The sequence below is a fragment of the Anser anser genome, assembly GCF_964211835.1.
Source record: "Anser anser genome assembly, chromosome: 1".
Taxonomy (NCBI): Eukaryota; Metazoa; Chordata; class Aves; order Anseriformes; family Anatidae; genus Anser; species Anser anser.
In genome coordinates this window covers 36,451,234-36,472,101 of record NC_139720.1, presented here as the reverse complement: position 1 = coordinate 36,472,101, position 20,868 = coordinate 36,451,234, and the positions used below count along the sequence as shown (strand labels likewise).

The 20,868-nt window shown below is 41.6% G+C and overlaps 1 protein-coding gene and 1 long non-coding RNA gene across 3 annotated transcripts in view; one reads left to right on the top strand and one right to left on the bottom strand.

Annotated features, from left to right (window-relative positions):
• Positions 1-20,868, bottom strand: part of SRGAP1 (SLIT-ROBO Rho GTPase activating protein 1) — a 150,840-nt gene that overhangs the window by 103,294 nt on the left and 26,678 nt on the right. The window lies entirely within an intron of this gene.
• Positions 1-20,868, top strand: part of LOC310893037 — a 49,456-nt gene that overhangs the window by 10,042 nt on the left and 18,546 nt on the right. The window contains exon 1 of the long non-coding RNA XR_014578658.1: positions 1-20,868. This exon is cut by the window's left edge and continues 10,042 nt beyond it. This is a non-coding gene — a long non-coding RNA (uncharacterized lncRNA).

Sequence of the window (20,868 nt, the reverse complement as noted above, 5' to 3'; positions counted from 1 at the left end):
AAACGGGAATGGAAACAGCCGTGTAGTTTTGTCTATTTAGGAGCTCACGATTTTAAGACAGCTCCTCAAAGTATCAACTGTGCTAGTAAAATCCCAATATGCTGAGGAAGTCAGAAAAGCAAGCATGAAATTAAACTCTGAAGCGATGCACATCTTCTAAACCATAATTTATTTCTCATGCTCATTAGCAGCAGCGTCGCCAAAACCTCCTGGCAGTTACCACAACAAAAAGTTTCATGCATAACATAAAAATGTCTTCCACAGCCACGGCCCTGTGAAGAGTCACACATTTCCAACACAAATAACACAAGCAGTCATATCAGAAGCTGCAGGATGACCGGCGCTTACAGCTAAGCACATGCTCGCTCTTCAGAAAGCCAGTGACTCCAAAAAAACTCCCCAAAAACGCAGAAGTCTGCTCGCCCAAAAATCCAGTGCAAGGAGGGGGTGCTCAGGCTGCACCCAGAGATGGTTTTCTAACAGGACCGTGTGTCAGTTTGATGCAACAAGACATCCAAGTGCCTCAATGCTTTTTGTATAAAATGTGGCATAGACAAAACAAGACTAAATAAAACAATAATGCTTTCTTTCCTCAAAAAAATACCTTTAGGAACAGGAAATGTTTCCGTGTGTTGGGATTCAGTTACGCTTAGAAGTCTCTCAGCTTTCATGTATGCACAAACACATGTGAGATCCAAGGTAAATGGGTCGGCGACACAAGGCTTGCACAAGACACCACTGACGGGTCAGTACAAACCCAGTGCACAACGTCTTCAATTCTTCAATTTCTTCATTTCAGGGATGGCTACAGGTCTTGCCTGTCTGTGTGGCTTTGGTGCCTTTTTTTTTTTAACAAAGCTATGAATTATTCATTAGATCAGAAGTTTTAAGTTCAGAAAACAATGAAAACTAAAGTCAAGGCAAACATACGGGAATGCAAAGGTCACTGTTCACCTAAGATCCAGTTTTACATAAGTGAAACCGATGCAAGGTCTACTGCTGGCTGCTGAACAAGGCATCAGCTCCTCACTTGAGGTTCTTCACTTTCAAGCCTTGTAGAGACAAAAGTTTAATTTTATAAGGACTAACAGCACCCAGAACTAGGTCCTGCCTCTGGTCTACAATTGTCCATACCTTCCTTTTGCTAGACAAAAGCCAACAAGAAATGAGATTCAGGATCAGAGATGTGAATGCGACAGCTATTTTCAACCAACAGTATGCTCTCTTTGAAACTTGCTAAAGAACAGAATACCCTTATGCTTGAACATTCACTCCGTAATAAATACAAGTTAAACTGTTAAAATCTGTCATCGCTCATCAGCAACTGGAAAAAAAAATCACTGTCTGTATGATTTGTATGACAGTCCTATTCCTGTGGTTACCATCTCAAGAATGAGGAAGTGGCATAGCCACAGACACCTCTGGGACAACTGCTGAATAAAATTAGAGATATTAAAACCAGAAAAGGAAACAGACTCAAATGGCTTCTAGACGTCACTGTGATTTTCACCAGGTAGGGGCTGATACTGCACAGCAAATGCCTAATACATTTCTAAAGCTTCAGATATAATAAAGCATGGTGTTAGGTAACAGCACTGGAGTTCCAAATCCTCCTGTTGCAGTGGACCACACGGATTTTAATAGGGGAAGGGGCTCATTTGTGTAGGTCCCTCCCAGCTGCTGTTTTTCCTGAGTGTCCTGCAGTTACAGGCTGGATGTACGTTTGGATGGAAACGTGCTCCTCGTCCCCATCTTTCCTGAGAAAGGTTCCCTTCCCTTCTTTACCATCAGGCCAAATAATAAATGGCAATCAAGCACAAAGGCTGTTTTCATTTCTGTTACACAATGGAGGAAGAGCTGGTTGCTTTCTTCATAAATTAATCCGACCTGCACTATGCTCCTGGCTTCACTCTGAGAAAATGGGTAGATGAGGATACACCACGGCAAAGCGATGAAGTTGATGTGGGACGTCTGTTACGCAGTGCCACACTCCAGCTTGATAGCTCATTTATTAAATGAGAGGCACGGAGAAATGGGGCTTATTGGTGCAGATCAGCAAGAAGCTTTTCTAGAGGATGTTAACCAAGAAGCTTGATGTCAAGGGCATCCCCTGGAGGATTACTGTTTTGTAATGGGACAGAAGGTCTTGCCTAGGTCTGTCAACTGGAAAAAACTGATAGCTCACCTGAATTATCAGTGCCCCCTCTACAGAATGCCTTCCATGGGAGTACACTGATACCTACAGTATCCTGCTGCTATTTTTTTCAAATGAGATTCCTGAATATCTTTTAATAGTTTAACTCTTGCTACACTAAAGGACTACAAACTCTTTTCTTTCAAAGCAGGTCTGGAGTGCAAAGGATTTGATGGGATATTTCTGTTCAAGGTTAATGCTCTTCAGTATCAAGTATATATTTAAATGAGCAAGAAAGCTAAATGTATTAAGTTTATTTCCACAGCACAAAAAAAAAAAGAAGTTTCCTGTCATCTTTGCTTTTTCGAAGACATGCATGGCATAATAATTGAGGTAGATAAAATTGGTCTATTCCTTAAGCATAAAAGCTCCTAGAAAACCTAGCTGAGATGGAACCCCACTGTGCTGAATGCTGTTTAAATACAGAATAAGAAACTACACTCTCCCAAAGTTTACCCTCAGGAGAACGAAAAGTACCAGCCCTGCTTTATGCTGTGGAAGGAGACCTAAAGGAAACCGAGACCTGTTCGAGCCATGCAGGAAAGCTGAGAAAGCAACCCAGATCTGCAGAGATCTGAAACAACGGACATAGTCACAACGCGCTGTCTGCCTCCGGCCGTGGTCAGGATCACACTGAGGTCTACCCCCAGTGCTCAGTAATGCTCACAAAGTATGATCCTCTTCATCCTTTTTGCCCCTGTATTGCTACCCCCCCCCTTTTTTTCATTGTTGTCCACTCAATATTTGTCATTTCAGAGTCACCAGTGGCATGACTCAAACTGCCTGCATGCCTCATTAAATTCTTCCCTACTTACCACTGACATTATCGTACATTTCACTGGGATTTTGTCATGCTCTGCTCCAGCTGCAAGTGCTCAAGTGTCTGTTCTGTGTCTCGTTTTAATGGCTACTGATGTCCTGCTCATTGGAGCTGATGGAAGCAGTCTGCCCTTAGAGGTAGGTCTTTAGAAAATGCCAATAGGTGCCCAGAGATTGCTTTTTCCTTTTCTGAAGATGTAAGAACCACATATTTTGCAAAGTAAAACCACATTGTGTTATTTGATTATTTCCATCGCCACTTATTAGCAATGCCATGATAGGGTAATACTCTGCCCATATTCTGCCCCTGGAGTAATGCATCTATGTATCAGCCATGATTCAAAACACGGATGGTATAAACTCTGGCAGAAATAGATGTGATAAGTAAAACTATAAATCCAACGAAAGCTGCTAGACATTGCAAACACAAGCAAGTTGTTGATGCTCCGTAACTGGGCATTAACACAAGAGTTAGTGTATGCCTTAATGACAAAACTCAACAGGGCTGTGGGAAGAGCACAAGTGGAAGCAACACAAGGGATACGCAGATAAAAACATTAAAGTGTACTCCTGAAGCACAGTGGGACAAGCTGTTGTCCTCAAGGAATTTATTTCCTGTCTCCAGCGAGGTGCAAACCTTGCTTTGCAGGAGCCAGCACGACCTGATCACAGACTTATGAGGCAGGATGAACAGCACCTTTGCTACAAAGGCAGGGTGAGCTGCCAGGGCTTCCCCAGAGAGTCGGCACTCACAGAAACGAGGCAGCAAGGGGGGAAGCTCCAGCGAAGGATCTGAGCTCATTCAGCGCTGGCTAAGCATTTTGTAAGCATACACTGCATTCAAACCATTCTACTGCTTTTATAAGCGAAGGCTTATTTTTGCATGGGTTTTGTTCTAAATCCAGTGAGCCCTCGCTCCAAAAAGAACAAAATCACACAGTCTAGGGAATAAATTAGGCCTGGCGAGTAAACCACAATCTATATTTGGAGGACTGAGACTCAGGGTACCGCCTAAGAGTGGGGGAGTTGCGGGCTCCTGCGCGGAGCTGGGAGGGCTCCAGCTCTCCAGCTGGGGCTGGGGATCCCAGCAATGCACTGAGGGGCACAGCAAGGTTTTTAGGGACACTCATTCTGTGGCAGTCACTGCACTCTAAAATATCTGAGGCAAGAAAAATCAGCACAAAACCTGAAGTCTGCTATAAATATGCGCGGATGTAAGCTGACTAGCAAGCTCTCAGAGTAGGCCCATGTGAAGAAAAGCACTTGAGATACAGCTCGTAAATCCCAGCAAAAGCAATTTTCCCAATCCGGCACCATCCCTACTGTCACCAGAATTTGGAACATATAAATCATCTATGTAATTAATTAATTTATAATATTTATAAATGACTCAGTAAGGTGACACTGCCAGTCCACTCCTTTTTCAATTCAGAATTACTTTGTTTTCCCTACTAAGAATCAAGGCAGTAAAGAATCAAATACCTAAAAGGCAAAGTGAACGAACCAAACCAGCTCTTTCCATCTTGAAACTCACTGAATCTTATAACCCTGGCAAAAAAACAAACAAACAAAAAAACCCCGATGGCTTACAAGCACATTACTGAAATGAAAGATTTATTTTCCTATGTTCTGTGAGAAGCCTGTCATCTCACAGAAGAAGTTCCACCACCACAATTAGAAAAATAAAAAAATGTCTCTTAAGTCACAGGTATTTCCTCCTATTCTTATGTGCAAACACTGTATTCTTATGCAACTCAGCATGTTTTCTGCAAGCATTGTGTTATGAAGCTAAAATATGAAATGGTACAGGATGTATTTCTCAGCATATGCAATTATATTTATATGCCTAAAATGAGCAGGGATACCACTAATTAAAGACATAGGTATTTACAGATGTTGCATAAAATGATATTTCCTACTCTCGTGTTTTGCAATTCTTCTATGAATATCCAAGTCAAATGAAACAAACAATCCTCTCATCCAAACCCCAAAGCCCTACCAAATCATTGAAAAGATATTGAAAATGTAGGTGGTTTTTTTCCTTCTGTTTTACATAAATCAAAATTTACGGTCAAATTAATTAATTAAACTTGAATTAAGGTGGCGTGTATGCAAGAGCATCATTAACTCAGTGAAAAGTTTCGGTGCAACAGCCTTGTTCTAACCTGAAACCAAGATTAGCGCACAGGCAGCTAGGGATGTCACATAACCCTACAAGGATAGCACCAGTAGCACCTGAAAGCCAATAAATTATGAGTTTTAAGGCAAAAATTAAAACATTAGAGATAGTTTGCCAAGTCAGAACTAAGACAAGCCCTGTAAACAATGACATCTCTGAACTATCCTGATTTTTTTGTATACTATCAAAGATGAAAGCTGTGTCAGTACAAGCATGCGGTGCAGTAGAAAATGCCATACATACACCATCCCTTGGAATTTTCTTTGCAACAGTAGACACTGCTGGGTGTATTTCTTAAACAGGTACTTCCTTCTCTTTAGTATTACATGTAATCCTGACATTGGGCAAATGATAAATCTGATCTGGTCCATTTTATAAGAAATTTCCATTTTCTGCTTCCCTTTGTGGTTTTATTCTCACGACAAGCGTCATCCCAGGCAAGGCAAATCTCTTCCAGCCCTCCAGGAGCAGTGCGTGGGCAGTCACCTTCTCCTGCACAGACTTTCCCCTGTGAAACACCTGCCAGCTCTTCTGGGCATGCATGGGGGGACCAGGAAGGCAGCAGCAGACATCATTAAAGGCTGGACTAGATGATCTTAGAGGTCTTTTCCAACCTGAAAAACTCTATGGTTCTATGACCAATCAACATTCAAAAACAGCCTACAGTCTCACAGCTTGCTAACAGGTGAACAGAACCACAGACTCACAGAATGGTTTGGGTTGGAAGGGCCCTTAAAGCCCAGCCAGCTCCAACCCCCTGCCATGGGCAGGGACACCTCCCACCAGACCAGGCTGCCCAAAGCCCCATCCAGCCTGGCCTTGAGCACCTCCAGGGATGGGGCATCCACAGCTGCTCTGGGCAGCCTGTGCCAGGGCCTCACCACCCTCTGAGGGAAGAATTTCCTCCTTATATCATATCTAAATCTCCTCTCTTCTGTTTTAAAGCCATTCCCCCTTGTCCTATCACTACGCCCCCTGACACAGAGTCCCTCCCCAGCTGTCCTGCAGGCCCCCTTCAGGCACTGGAAGGCCGCTGTAAGGTCTGCCTGGAGCCTTCTCTTCTCCAGGCTGAACAACCCCAGCTCCCTCAGCCTGTCCCCACAGGAGAGGTGCTCCAGCCCTCTGAGCATCCTTGTGGCCCTCCTCTGGACTCGCTCTAACAGGTCCATGTTGTCTTTGTGGTGGAGGCCCCAGAGCTGAACACAGCCCCCAGGTGGGGTGCTCCATGAGAGCAGAGCAGAGGGGGACAAGGGACAATCCCCTCCCTCGCCCTGCTGGCCACGCTGCTTTTGGTGCAGCCCAGGACACGGCTGGCTTTCTGGGCTTCAAGAGCACATTGCCAGCTCATGCTGAGCTTTTCATCAACCAACACTCCCAAGTCTTTCTCCTCAAGGCTGCTCTCAATGAATAGGTCACCTTGAAGAAACTCAAAAATAGCTGTCACCATAGTAAGAACTGATTTACTGCAGTGTTCAAAGACCTCCCTGCCCCAGAGCAAACCCCAGTGACCTCTGCCCGCTTGTGCTACGCGGAGCTTACCAGCCCCAGAGCAGTGAAGCCAGCTACAACACCGACAGCCGCTGTCTCTCCACGCTGGGCGGTTTCATCAATACCAGCCCGACCTACCCATCGAGGCCGCAGCCCAACGAGCATCCTTTGCAAACGTTACATAAGAATGAGCTGCTGGCTGTGCCGCTGCCTTTCTGTTTATCCACGCAAATTAAAAAGTGTTGTCATGCGTAAGGTAGTCGATAGCAGAAAACAGCTATCCCCACTTCTTATCCCACATGGCCTATTTATTGCTCTCAATTTAAAAAGCAACAATACAAAGGCCACAAACCAGAAGATATGTCAGAAAACTGGAGGGTGGTGACTGGTGTGAGAACAAGCCAGAGCGTGACCTCCATCAACACACATTTCTCATAACCCAAGTAAAGAATTGGCAAAAGCTGCAGATACCTCTCAAGCCAACAATGTACATAAAGACCTATTGTAACGCAATAGAGTGAAGTCCTGGACACAGCAGGGTAAACTTGAAAGAAAGGAGGCAACTAAGAGGTATGAAGAAGCAGATGCAAAGGTTCTCTCTTTCAATAAGAGAATAAAAAAATAAAAGCAACAGGAAAAACTCTGACTGCCACTAGAGATGTCACACCCCCTTATTTAAGTGTTTCTAGAGAAACGGGACATTTGTATCCAGCAGTCACCCTTGGCAAGTCAGGAAAAAATTGTCCCAGAATTTGCCAACTATACCTACCGAATTTCCCATACGCTTTTTCACTTAATATTAGCAGGAGCATTGTGAAATACTTCCTCCCAATTTACAAGCTAAGAATAAAACGAACACAAACAACACATCCTTTGGCGTATCACCAAGCTTTGCATCTACCAGCTATGCTTCATGGTGCCCAAAACAGAAATTTGTCAAGATGCAGATGTTACCTACAAATTCCATATTGAATTCCAAACAACAACAACAAAGAGGCAGCACCTGCATGAGGTGGCCATTAATACATCAAGAAAGTAAAGAAGCTGCGAGCTGTTAAGACTGTGGACTCCTCATGCCTACTATGCAGTACGTGTGTCTATCACTATTTTTCACAGCCAGTTAGTATCCTGACAGCTTACTCTGAGGTTTGATATAATTACGATGCCAGCCTCATTCTAGCCTTACATAATACTGTCTGTTTAACTTTTTTTTTGTGCAATAAGGAATTAACTTATTCTAAAGCAATTCCGTCTTCCTCGCCTTCCCTGCAGCCCTTCAAAGCTACGGTGTAGTTCAGCCATTTAAAAAAACATTGAAACGTGGGGGGGAAAGTGACTGCTAGGTCCCCAAACCTGTTAGTCGAGACAGAATGTCTCTTGGTGCTCTCGTCTGACCTCGGGATTTTTCAGGATTTCACTGGTCTCCCTGGTGATAGTTGCTACGAGCACTTTCAGCGTATGTCATGAGAAACACTGACAAAGACATTTTCAGTCGTAACACAGTCCTTCTAATCTTAGCCGTATTAACTTTTATCAGTGCTGTTACCTCTATAAAACACTGTAAAATTCTTCTCACTCATTTTTATTCCCTTGGGAATCCAAGTCTGAGCCATGGACAGGGTTTGCCTTTGCCTGCCACAAGGAACCACTGTACGGCCTTCCGAGACAAGAAGACACGTCCAAAACTTGCTCTCCAAGGAATGAGCTTGGGAAGCAAGCAGCAGGGGCTTTACCCAGCCCCAGGTAAAGGCTCATCTTTTTAAAAGGCTCAGACACATCAAGGTGTGATGCAAACTAAATTAAAGCCATGGGCTACGCTCATCAACTTCAAATATCAGGGCCTAAGACTTTTATTGTCATATGCCTCTGAACACGTTGAGTTCCACTGTTTGAAAGGCAACAGTAAGACTTCATATTTGATTCTCTTCTCTTTCTGTTAATTTGAAAATACTAATACATTGTATATTTTAAACCATATAAAACTCCAGCCAACAGATGTTTCTTCATAAACCTTAGCAGGTACAACCATCTCATTTAACGTGTGCTCCATATTATCAGTGCAGTAGGTCCTGGTGTCGATGCAGCACCTACCAAAATGCATTAGGTACTGCAGTGTGTCTGCTTATGCATGCCGTGTTTTGAGAAGTTAAAACTATTTGAATAGATGTTACCAAACATCATAGCAAAATATAGCAACTCCTCCTGTCTTTTTGTTTTGTTCTGTTTTCTGGCTACTCCAAGGGAAGTTCGAATTTAATATCTGAGAAGTTCACAAAGGAAAATCAGCATTTACCTGTGCACTAATTTTCTGTTTCTTGGTCTGGTAGGCAAGTAAAATTGGTTATTACAATAAGGCAATGATTCCAACCAAATCAAAATGGGTTCTTATCCCGGTTTCTATTTTTCAGAGAAACTTTGCAAGTCCTATCAGAAGCATAAGTGATTTAAATAAATGAAGTGAAACAATCAGCTCTTCCTGAAGACACAATAAACACAGAGCTCTGAAAATGTGAGAAGATTGTACATTATATCATCACAGTTTCTTAAGATGCAAGGAGGAGAAAACATCTAGTGTTGTTTTAAATCTTTACTATATCCTATAACATCAGAAACAGACACAATTTTGAATACACTAAAAAAGGACTTTCAGTGGGCTTGGAAGACATGGTTGAGGACATCACTTTCAGAAAACACTAGGGTACTATTCCTCTGGTAGCAGCAGAAATACATCCAGATGTGTTAAACATCTGCTTAAAAGCTTTCTGTCAAAACCAAATTTTATATCAAATGGCAAAGCTCTCGATTTTCCTCCAAAAGATTGTTTTACACACACACGATTTTGATATTTTGTTGGAAGAAAGCCTGAAAGAACAAAACACTTTAAGCTGGATCTGGATTCAAAATGGAACTGTAATTCTAAGAGAGATGTAATTCAAGCATTTTATACTTTCCACTACCATTTAATTGCCAAGTTCAGCTGGACTACACTCCCTTAAAAAGGAAGGGAAGAAATCCTATAATTAGAAGACTCTTCTAATAGAGGACTTTTGAGGCAAAAGACATCCGTATTACAACTCCCACATGAAAATGAAACAGCAACTTGATTTTTTTCCCCCACTTTTAATGACTGTCCAAAATACAAAGGGAGATACCAATGTTATCCTCAACTACTTAGCAGGAAGGCACAGAGAAGAGAGACCACACTGTTCTCAGAAGCGTACAATGACAGGATGAGAGGCAGTAGAGACACAAATGGCGAGACAGGAACTTCTGATTAGCTGTAAGGAAAAAGTTTTCTCCACGATCAAACATGGAAATAGGTTTCCTTGAGAGGCTGTGAAATCGCCAGCCTTAGAAAGACGCAAAATTCAAGTGGAAATAGCCCTGGGCAACCTGATCAAATGGACTGCTTTGAGCAGGTTAGACTAGATGGCCCCCAGAGGTGCCTCCCAACTTGAATTACCCTATGATTCTACAGAGGCACTGGAAAGATAACCTGCATGTTCACCAGCAATGAGAATTTGCATATTCTTATTCATGTATACCTGATTTTCAATAAATACTTTTGCTACAATGTTGTGGTTAAAGAAAAGTTAACTGGGCTGAATTCTTCCTTCGTTCCTTCGAGACAGTCCCCTAGACAATTAAGGATTGTTCAAATGAACAAAACTCGTATGCTAAACTCACTTAGAAACAAGAATAATCATTCTCAAAAATGCTTGATATTGTTGTGCCCACAATTTACTTGGATCAGGAAAACATCTAGACCTCCCTTAGAGAATATCCTGAGTTCAATAAAAGTGGTGATCGTTAACTATGACTATTTGACATCCACCAGGCTTGATTAAAAGCTCTGTCAAACATTTTTAATATGACAAGGTCAATGGTCACTGAATCATACTGTTGCATTCATTATATCTCTCCCAAACTAGAGATCATCATGTTTCATGCAGAACACTTCCAGCAAAGGATAATAATTGGTCTAATCCCTTCCTAATCGTATGCATACTTTGTCCTCACAATTTCCAGGAAAAACACGCTTCAGTGCTTCACCACTTCAGTCATTCCTAGTCATCTGCTCCATGACATTCATTATTTTGCCAACTTCAGCTGCATACAACTTCCCCTTCCCCTCCCCAGTCATTTCTTTCCAGGCTATTTGGAATGATCTTTGCACCGAAGAGCTTGCATGCTTCTGCTCGTCTTCTATACTCTTTTAGTTACACTACCCTGAGACAGAGCGACCACAATGGTTTACAGCATACAAGATGTTCTGCACCATGGATTTATATAGCAGCCTCTTTCCGATACGTAGCACGCTTTGAACACTTAAAGCGACCACATTAAACCACAGCCATGATTTAGTAGTTTGATCCATGGTTTAATTCATAGTCTATTATGTATTTTACCCCTTCAGCTGCTCCTTTTAATATGCCTTTGATTGTTTCCTCGTTTTTATCTACTTCCGTTCTGAAGCATTATAGTGGGAAGTATAGGGTGGGGTTTTTTTTGGAGGCTTTTTCATTTTTAATAAGAAAAATGAATTCAATGTAAAAACACTACATTGACTATAACAATTCTTCAGCAGAGAAATTGTGAATGAAGCCCCAGAACAGTGTCAGAACCTTTCTTGTGGCTTCTCCAAGAAAGTCATCTGTACTTGACCACTATTTCCACGCCATACCTTTTGTGACTTCTCCCTTGTATGTACAGAAGAAACTGGAGTCTCTGGTCATTATTATTCTCTACCACGGCAGCAATCCTCATTTCATTTTATGTTCAACATCATTAACACCACCCTGTGAAACTGATGATTCCCAGGATCATTTCTATGCATATACTGAATTTCTATCGATACGGACTGAGTCACTTGTTGATACCTCTGGCTTATTAATGCTATCCAGTTTCACTTTCTTCAAGCACAAAGACATTATCTTAATGGCATAACCTACTCTTGTTCTGACATAAAGACCAGTATTTCACAAGGAAATATCCTAACTAATTAAAAGTATTCTAATTAATATCCAGACACTCCAATACATCAGTATTAGCTTACACAGTTTTGACACTTGTAAAGAAACACTTATAAATTTGGTCTTGGTGTTATTATCTATTTTTATGTGCTCTGTTTAAATGAGACTGTTAGTTGGAAGCAACCTTCGCAGTTTGTCCCTTGATACAAACTAATCACACTTCTACCTTTACTTCCCAGATTTTTTTTTTAATACTTTTTACCCCAGAAGAGACATATCCTAAAGTGCACCTTCACCTGCACTCATCTAATTTTTCCAAGTCTTTAGGCTGGGAGAGAACCGAGTAGAGAAGCAAGAGCTCTTTGCTCCAACACAGTATCATGCAAATGCAGTTCTGCTGCTTCCAAACTCCAGGATGAAGACTTCCAGTTATTCAGAAGACTGCTGGGAGGAGTGGTTACCAAGTATAACACAGTCTAGCGTGAACTTGTGTCTAAAGAAATGAGACACAAGGCGTCCCAAAAATCAAGACATGGACTATCCTGAGAAACTTCACTTGATGCTGCATGAGTTCAGAAATTCATTGTCTCAAGAGATCAAGGGAAAAAAAAACAACAACCAATGGCTATAGCCTAATGGTCACTCCTAGTCTTGAGTAAATGAAAACAGGTAAGGTCCCTTTTTATCAGTATGACTCTTGTAAGAAAATTCCCACTAAGAAGCGACAGTTTCAGAAACTCATTCTTCCTTCCTCTTGCTTATGCACTCTGCCATCTAATGATTACATGGGTCTTCATGGAAAGGCAAAGGCTGCCAGAGGGAAGGCAGGAGGAAGCTCTCATCTCCAAACAGTTTTGTTGTTTGTTTTTTTTTTGATGAAGAGGACATTCTCATCAGGGAAGGTAACTATGAGACTGAATCTGTTCAGACGGAGGCAACATTAACCATGCCCAGCTCTGCTACATCTTTGATTAGGCACTAATTGTGCTTTTGAACTGAAAGCACACAGAAAACTTGGAGAACTTTCATGAACTATTGTAATGTGCAGAATAAATAGTTTACCAGAGACCAGATGCTTCTCAAGTGCCAAGAACACAATATTTATCTCCTATGATTAGATCCACAAAGCAAAGCCAAAAGCAAAGAGTGTTGTTATTGTTTCATAGTCCTCTGCAAAAACAGAGAATACACTTTCCACCCCATCTTTAACATATGAAAAATAATAATATGCAATGATTATTTTAGTATCAAGAGTTCAGGTAAAATTCAAAGTTTAGGAAGTCCTCCTCATTCCTCTGATCTATTCAAGTTTCTACCACAATGCTGCTTCTCTTTTGTTTACGATTCTCCCTCTCCCCTTAATCCTGATTTTCTTTGCCCCACAGAGACTGTGATAGGTGTCTCATTTTAACAACGAGAAACTAAACAAGAGTCTGAAGGGCAGGTAAAAAGTATTCAAGACTACAAAACATTAAAAGCTTGCTATAGGTCAGTATGTGAAAAGTAATTCAGTGTGATATTGAAATAGCTTCTGACACTTCAGTTTGACAAAGTTTCCTAAAAATTCCTGTAGCTGTGTAATTGACGTAGCAACAAATAATGGATTAGTAATGAAAATGAACCCTGGGTAACTATAGCTTACTTTTTTTTTTCCAGTACACCTCCACCTTTTTGCCTAGCGTAGCATCAGCTCTGGATATTCTTCCACTAGGGAAGGTCTTCTGGAGAAACAAGCGCTAAGCTCTACAGCATGTCGGCATTCCTGTATCCAGATACACCACAGTCATGGCAGTAAGTGCAACTGGTCATACAACTGGAGGTCACTTGTCGTTACTATATGCCCAAATGAGGGTCTCTTTCACACATATCATGCCCTGAATGTATACAACAACTTTCTTTCCTCTAGGGAGCCCATGTGCATTTTGTGACTCCAGCCTGCCAAAGAAGTTTTGGCATCTGATAGGCATCAGCTCTCTGCAGAGGCACAGGGAACACTACACTTCTTGTCACGGTTGAGGAATACCATAATCAATCTGACCAGGCTGCCAAATCTGGAAGCATCTGTGACCAGCTGCACCTGCTGCTTATCAAAGTCTGTGTTGGGGGAGGACCTTGCACTTTGCAAGACAGAATTTTGTGGGGCATCCAATGGCAAAATTGGAAATTGGTAAAAGGAAATGATCCTGGCCTACTTAAACAAACCAAACTTAGTGGCTGTCATGGCAGATTAGCATTTTTTTTCATTGACATTAGCAATAAAAACTCAATGAAAATAGAGAGAAAACACAAAGTATTCACCCAATGAAGTCCTAAAATCCTTACCAGGTGCTTCTACATCAAAAAATGCTCGTTTGGCTGTATAATTTTTCCAATTCTGGTTATGATTGACACACAGATTATGGTGGATGCAGAAGAAGATTCCCTTTTCCACACCTCATATATTAATTCTACAAAGTATTATTCAGTTTTAATCCTGGCAATAGGCCCTTACTAATCTCCATAAGACAGTCAAGGGATATTCTCTTATCTTCCATTTATCATATACAACTACCCCCAACAAGACACAAATGCAGTTGCTGGTAGACCACTTGATGTTTATCTATGACTCCTCCTGTTTACAAGGAGCATAAGACAATTATTGCCACTAGAAAGTAAAAGTAATGATTTTATATTTTCAAACTAAAAAGCCTTAAAATGAATTTTAAAATATCTACTTTCTACTTCCCACCACGTCTATACTATTGATAAATAATTCTTTCCCTTGCAGACAACCGTGTTAGTGTACCTTTCCCAGATGGACAAGAGTGACAAAATGCTTAACAAGCAAGTCACTGTCAGGTTGACTTCTTGGGCTTCCAACAAAAGCTTTCCTTCCAACAAGAGGGGGAAAAATACACAGAAAGGTGAGCTGGAATTTCCTTCTCTATCTGCCCTTCAGTGTCTTCACAGAAGGCATTAAATATTATTGCCCAGCACTCTGATACCCCAAAAGATCAGCAGACGTCCCACCTTCCCCTTCACAGCCTACAGGCATGCAGCCTTCAGCACGCACTCATGCAAAGGGGATCAGGAAGGCACTGATACAGCAAGGTTAGAGTACAGTTCTCAAGTACACTACACTTTTTTAAACTGGTTTTCTGGCTTACCACAAACATAGCAGAAGACAATCACATGCGTTTAAAACGCCATTCTCATCCTATATGTGTAAGTATGTGTGCATTCAAATTAGATATCAAAAGGAAGAGTGGTTAGTGTCTCTGAGCAATCAAAATGCCACACAGGAAGGCCATCATGTTAATAGGCAATCCAATATTTCATTCATAACCCGCAGATGCAAAGCTGTTCTTTGTAATTCATTCATTAAGCAGCACTGAAAGAAAGGCCTACAACCAGAGTAATGAGCATTGATGACTTACACAAATTTAGTGCATGCAGTAAGAAATAAATTAGAAGAATTTACCTCTAAGCCAAGAGACATATACATGCTTGCGCACTCAGTGTAGTTTCAGATACCTTCCTTTTGTTTTTTAGCAAATCTGATACATTATCTGATTGTTGCTAATAGCAAACTGTGACTTAGAGCTATTTTATCTCCTTAAAGACATGTACAGAGCACAATTACCACACTAACTTGGTACATAGCTTCAAGACTTCACTAAAGCCAAATTATAATTCATATAAAAAAATGCCAGGTGATGCCTCCCATTGCTTGCAGAATTTCATAAGAATTGTCAAGCAGAAGAGCAGGAGCTCTACCTTTAAAAGTGGGCTATGTGTGCCCTCTTAGCACAGCTAAGCTTCAGTTAAATATGAACGTACAAAAAATGTAGCATAAATGCACTAGGCACTTTCCTGTAGACCAGGCAAAACCCATTACTAGAATTCAGCTGTGTTACAACAGTAACTGGAAAGTAAAGTAAATTATAAAGTGAGATAAACAGTTAACAGCAGACCCATATACACTGGATTTTTAGTTTTGGATCTGCTGTGCAAATTCATAAATATTGTTCAGAAGAGGAAACTAATTTGATAAATATTAATGTGGGGCCTTAGGGGACCAAAGAAACAGGGAGACTGGAAACAATGCCAAAGCTAGTAAGACCCTTGGAAGATCTGAGAAAACGTCTCACTGAAGTACTTGTAGGATTTACCATGAGTTGCCAAACTATTCCTTCTAGGTCAACGACACTGATAGCCTTGCTCAGACTGAGCAGCATATGCTACTACCACTGCCCAGAGTGCAACATGCAGTAGGACAGTAAAACCAATGGTCAACAGTACGTCCTTCTAGGTAAAAATATGAGATATGCATGATATATAATATTTTCAATTTGTTGTCACTTTAAAAAACTGTGATACCTTGAGTTCCGAGTAATGTGCATTTTTTAAAGCTATACAACTCATAATGTGTCATAGTGAACTCAAGATGAAATTTAAAAAAGGATCAAATTCCCTCTTTAACTATCCAATTCCAGCAATAAGTACAATGTTTGTTCAAACAATTATCCAGGGAGGAGCTGGGGGAAGAGAGGAAGATAGAAAGAGAGAGAGAGAAAAACCCTACATTTAGTTTAGAAGTGCCTTTAAATTCTTCCTTATTTAACAGATTGTCCAATTGAGTGGAAATGTTCTGATCTACAAGTTCTATTTACTTCTGCAAACTGTTTACATACCCATCTGTCTGCAGTGGCTCCAGGGTACTGTTCTGTTCTTTCAAGATAAATACACAACCAAAATATATGTAAAGTGGCACAGAAGGAAGTTCTCATGTAATACATACACAAGAATTCCTTAATAGCTTGCCTCTTATGATTTTGCTTTGAGATTAAATTATTTAATTGATTAAATGAGACATACAAGATACAAGTCTCCCTTCAGTAACTTACAAACAGAAGTCCTGACTTCAATAAAGACTGAACTGCAGAGACATAGTATAGGAACAGCTGATGCGCTAGGTTGGCATGCATAACATGAAAACATGTCAAGTGGGATTGTGCTAAAAAGCAGGTCGAGTCCATGCACATAGGCCTTTTGAGTATAGTATTCATCGGCTTTCATGACACTGAAGGACTGCAGGACCAAGCTATGAATACTTTGGAAGAAAATGAAGAAGTACAGAGACTCTACCAAGCAGAAGCACTGTAGGTGTGCCATAAGATGACTTATTTCCCTTTGAGAAACAGCCCTTAAAGATAGACATCTCGGAGTTACTACAGAAAAGTAGAACCAGTCCAGGTGTCACAAAATTTTTACTTCTTAGATCCCCCAAAAATTCACCAGCCCAATCAAATCCAGATGGTATAAAAGTAATAAAAAATCACATAACTTGAGTAAAAGTGAAAACTATACATGAACCACTCCCTCTCCATGTGAATGCCATATCTGGGGAGAAGACTTGCACAGAGCACACACAACCGACTAGAGTCGGTAAGCACACTCTTACCCATGTCCCAGGATAACACCAGACCATAATTTGGACTAAAGAAGAATAAAAGTCTGTTACTGAATTAAAAGCACTGAAACCAAGTCAAGTACTAGGAAAACTCTAGAATTTTTAGATCAGCTTGACCGTCATAACAAGACAGTCAGGATACTGTTTCATCAGCTCTGGGGCAAAGTGAGCTTGCATGTTGCCACTACATAGCATAGCAAATGTAGGTCATTTGCCATCAGACTGGGGGACAAGAGGCTGGAGGGCAGCCCCACAGAGAGGGGTCTGGGGGTTCTGGCTGACAGCAAGCTGAACACGAGCCAGCAGCGTGCCCTGGCAGCCAGGAGGGCCACCCGCACCCTGGGGTGCATCAGGCCCAGCACTGCCAGCCGGGCGAGGGAAGGGATTGTCCCGCTCTGCTCTGTGCTGGGCGGCCTCACCTCCAGCACTGTGTGCGGTTTGGGTGCCACAACATGAGAAGGGCATAAAACTGTTGGAGAGTGTCCAAGGGAGGGCTACAAAGATGGTGCAGGGTCTAGAGGGGAAGAGGTATGAGGCTGAGGCCCCTTGGTTTGTTCAGCCCAGAGCAGAGCAGGCTGAGGGGAGGCCTCATGGCGGCCTGCAGCTCCCTCACGAGGGGAGCGGAGGGGCAGGCGCTGAGCTCTGCTCTCTGGGGACAGCGACAGGACCCGAGGGAATGGCATGGAGCTGTGAAAGGGGAGATTCAAAGTCCCATGAGAGAGCGGTCAGGCACTGGAACAGGCTCCCCAAGGGAACAGTCATGCCACCAAGCCTGTCAGAGTTCAAGAAGCATTTGGACCATTCTCTCAGATTTAATTTCGGTGGTCCTGTGTGGAGCCAGGAGTTGGACTCGATGATCCTTGTGGGTCCCTTTCAACTTGGGATGTTCAATTCTATTTTATTCCTACAGGTAGGACTTGCATAAAAAGCACAGGCTGTTAGCCCACTCTCTGAAGATTTATTGCAAACAAGGTGATCATCTTTTAAATGAGATTAAAAAGATATGCACTCTATCGTATCAAAATCAGCTGCGTAACCCCAAACTGCATAGCGGTTATGGCAGGAAGCTCTGGTTTTGCTGGTCAAACCCAGTGAAACACTACCAGGAAGATCACCTTGCAAATCAGCACAGACAGGGGGTGTGTGTGGGGCGGGCGGAAATTTGAGATTTTATTATTTGAAGTATTATAAAGTTTAAATTAAGGAAAAATAAATATTTTTAATCCTCTACACCTTCAACAATATTTTCAGAGTCAAAATTCAAGGGTCCTTCTGTGTCTTTCACGTAATTCATCAATAGCTTAATTCATTCAGATTAGAGAGAAAAGTGTAATACCAAAAGACACTGAAGTCTAATGCAACATATGTATTATTTTTCTCAACTTCGGTGAGGTAGAACTTTTAATTACTGTAACATATTAACCCTTAATCTTTGGGAGTTCGCTCTACAACTATTCTCTCGTGAGAGCTTAAAAATATAATCAGGGGCATACAGTCTTACTGTATTAAAGGGAAACAATTTTGTCTTGCAGTGCTTTTGGCATCACAATACATCCATTAGCAATTGCTGATTTAAGCTTTTAACAGTGACTACAGCCATATCAATTTGTGACGCTGACCTCTATTTTTCTGAATGAATTAAGAGGAAGAGAAAAACGTGGCTTCCACTGAGCTCCCATTCCAGCACAGGAAATCCTGTGTGGTTAGATACAGTATGTGTCGTGCTCAGAGGTTTCATTCTGCTCCCCTTTAAAAGCCAACATTAGCAGCATGTCACAGGAAATTCTTCCTTATTTTCAGTAGTTCATAGGACAAGGCTTCTTTGGAAACAAGGTCAGCATGAATAGAGCATTGCTTCCTTATCGCTGCTAAGCAGCTGTGTTGAGGATGCAAGACACAACACTGCACCCTGTCCCTGAATACCTCTTTTCATAAACTTCAAGCATATTCAGCTCCAGCAGTTAGAAGTTCCTTTGTGCTTTTTTATTTTGAGAGCTTTATAACACACGCTTTCCAAAAATATTTCTTTAAAAATGCACTCAGTTAGCTTTAATGTTAATCTCCACCAAACAAACAAAAAAATCAATATTAGGCTACCTTCAAACAGCCAGCACCACACAGCAAGGTGGAGACAGAAATGAGGTCTTTCTTGAGACAAGGTGATGAAAGACGAAGTTACAAGCACAGAGGTTTGGCCACCACTTCAGGAAGTATGAGGCCCAATTCTAGCCCCTGCTGCAACACACCCCTTTTGAGGTATTATTGGAAGTCTCTTGCTCTTTGCCGCTCCTCCTTAAAGTTCTGGCTGTAAATAGTCTTGAACTTAACAAGCAACTTATGAAGGATTCATATGCTTAAAGACTGAAAGTAAATTCCAGTTCTTCCTGATACAGAACAGTTGCTTAGAAATCACGCAACCAATTTTCTGCATTCTTTGTACCAGTGTGCAAAGCAACCAAATGACAACAATCCAACCCGGTGAGAATATCGTCAAGTACTCTGATGAATAAGGTATTGCTAATTTCCCTCCGGAGAACGCTTTAAAAGGTTTGCCTTGATAATAACTGCAGTACCTGAAATACTTGTATTTATTTGTTCCCTATTTCTGAAAGGAAGTAAAGGGATGGAGGGAAATGGGCTTAAAAGCAGAAGCAGTTTGTCAGTCAGAACTATCTAACTGGTAACACACACCAAACACCCCCAAAACACAGGCAGACCTTTAAAACTTAAATGCTTAACACCCCCCCCTCCACTGCCACCAGATAGACAGCAGGCAAGGCTCAGCCCCTGCAGAAAGACAAACAAATCCATTCACTGTTCTTGGCAGGGAGAGATGCAGAGGCAGCATGCTTGGTCTCACAGTGCAGACTATTTGATGAAGAATTTAGGTGGAAGAGCTGTGAGGTGAAGCTCTGCCAGCATTTCTCAGGCAAGAAGATAGCAACAGCAATCTTTGAGACACAGGATGCACACTGAATGAACACAAAAGAAGGGAAGCATCAAAGAGCAGTGAAAAAGGGCCCCAGCAGTTAAAATAAATTGTAGGCTGAGACACACAGCAACAGGCAGCACCGTGACTGCACTGCATTTCAATCCCTTTTGAGTCGAACAACTGTGCAAACATTTTCCAGAAGAAAAAATATATATATATTATATATATATATTATATATATATTATATATATCCATATATATATATGAGATACATATATATAGTCTCTCTCTATATATATACATGCATATATATAGACATATATATATATATATATATTACAAATATAAGCTTATTGTCAACAGTTTTGTCTTCCTACTTTTCTGACTGTGGACACCTCCCACCAGACCAGGTTGCCCAAAGCCCCATCCAGCCTGGCCTTGAGCACCTCCAGGGATGGGGCACCCACAGCTGCTCTGGGCAGCCTGTGCCAGGGCCTCACCACCTTCATAGTAAAGCGTTTCCTCCTAACATATTATCTAAATCTCCTCCTGTTTAGTTTAAAATCATTCTACCTTGTCCTATCACTATCTGCCTATGTAAAAAGTCGCTCTTCATCTTTTTTATAAGCCCCCGTTAAGTACTGAAAAGGTGCAATGAAGACTCACTGGAGCCTTCTCTTCTTCAGGCTTGAACATCCCCAGCTCTCTGTCTTTCTTCATAGGAGAAGTGCTCCAGCCCTCCGAACCTTCATGGCCCTCCTCTGGACCTGCTCTAACAGATCCTCAACCTTCTTATGCTGGGAGCCCAAGACCTGGATGCAGTACTCCAG